This window comes from Belonocnema kinseyi, chromosome 2 (genome assembly GCF_010883055.1).
Source record: "Belonocnema kinseyi isolate 2016_QV_RU_SX_M_011 chromosome 2, B_treatae_v1, whole genome shotgun sequence".
In the NCBI taxonomy this organism is placed as follows: domain Eukaryota; kingdom Metazoa; phylum Arthropoda; class Insecta; order Hymenoptera; family Cynipidae; genus Belonocnema; species Belonocnema kinseyi.
The window spans coordinates 182,104,751-182,106,870 of record NC_046658.1 but is presented as its reverse complement, the minus strand read 5'-3'; positions in this window follow the sequence as shown (position 1 = coordinate 182,106,870).

The window sequence follows — 2,120 nt, the reverse complement described above, 5'->3', positions numbered from 1 at the left end:
CCAAATCGTAAACAACCCTAGCTATAAATTATTTACAATATGAATCGTCTTAAAGTTTTCTATCTGGTATTTGCAATAATTTTTTATGGTAGGACTGAACACCTTCAATAGGAAAAATATTTCAAGACGCAGGGGCAATAAAACAGAAACTTTAAAGAGTGCTTTTAAAAGTTGGAAGATCATTGCTTTAAGTTCGAGGATTCCTGAGGATTTAAAAGAATTTTCTTCAAAGATTTTCAAACTTTGAAGAAGATATCATTGCTATCAACTCAAATCATGTCTTTCTCCTGCTAAATTACAAGGGTGGATACTTTCCAAATAGACCTCTTATATAAATAAAAATCTCGAATTTTTGGATATGTATATATTACAGACAAATAATCGTTATCAGAGCCGCTCTTAAGCCTTTTAGAGAAAATACCGTTCACACCAGCAACCTTACTATTCGATTCTTTAAGTTCCTACTAGGGTTGTTTCCAAAGTCAGATATCATTTTTCCGATAAATGGATCTTATTGTATAAAAGATTCTAATTATTAAAACGCCCATAAAATATTTTTACATATCGTTTACTATTTTTAATTAAAGGTTGAAATATGAATTTGTTATCAGGATGTCGATTGGAGGGCCACTTTGACATTAAAGGGGTCGGATTTTCCAGCAATCAGAGCTCGCGTATCAGTGATTCTCAAGTATCTTTTTTTGTACTTATGTTTTGTTTTAGTTCCGTGCATATCGAAAATAGAAGTCGCAAAATATAATTCAAAAAATTTCAAAGGATGCCTTCATAAAAACCAATAGACTAAATCTAACGAAAATAGATATATTTATGGTATGTATGAAGAATTGATTGAAAAAGTACATAAATATAGTCATGTTTACTGAAAAATTCGTAAATATGTACGATTATAAAATGTGTTAATAATTTACTTACTGTTTTCATTCAAAATACTACTGACTCTTGAACCAAATATTAGAACAGGTGACTTTTTTTGTCACATAAACCTTAACAAATAAAGGTATCAAATCAAAATAGTCAGGATTGACAGTAGACCGTGGCCTAACCTCTTTATCATGGGTTTCACATCGTCACATTGATAGATAATTATGAGAACCTCTGAGTCACGTGACACCCACGTAACACCAATTTGTATAAGTGTTTTACCGCCTTCAACTTCTAATAATTTTTTTCTGCTGAACGAAACAAAAGAAAAAAGAAATTATAGCGCACCTTCGATTCAGATTAAAATTACGGATTAAAAAATTATTTTATTTAAAATCGCGACCAAACTAGTCTTCAGTTATGAAAATTTGTTTGGTGTTCACCATGTTCAAAGGCAATGATATATCGCTCTCAAAGTTTGGAATATAGGAAATGGGACAATAAATTGCGCTTTTTTATTTAGTTTTGGCAATGATTTAAAAAAAAAATAATCCGAATAAAAAGTAAATGTGTAAAATTATTTTCATTTTCTGTGTGCTCGCTAAGTCCACACAGATTGCAATATCGCGTTTACAATTTAATAGATGAAATAAAAAGAAAAAAGAACGTTACTATACGTAAATATGTTTATAAATTAAAAGAAAGTTTATTTCTAAAATGATAAAGTAGGACATTACCACGCTAGTTGTTGCACTTCGCAGGTATTGTTTCGTTTGATGCATTTCAGATTTTTTTGATTCGCGTATGTTGAGCACTGTCACAAATTTTGGACTAAATCGTCTAAACATTCTAAAAAATCTGTATAAACAATAAAATTTGCACATTCATTACGAATCAACAAATAAGTATTTACACACACGTGACCTGTCATTATTTTTGGAGAATTTTTAGAAACTTCTAGCGTAGAAAGAAAGAAACTTTCAACCCCGATAAAGTAGAGATCACGTGACCTATATTTCCTATATTTCAAAATGTAAAAGCAATATATCGTTTCGTTTGGCAATCGTGAACACCAAAAAATTACATAACCGATGTTCGCCACGTGATATATACTTTATCGGCATTGAAAGTTTATTCTTTTCTCCTCTAGAAATTGCTAAAAATGCTCCAAAAATAATTAAAATGATTTTACACATTTATTTGTACTCGGATAATTTTCGGTTTGGTCATGTTATCAC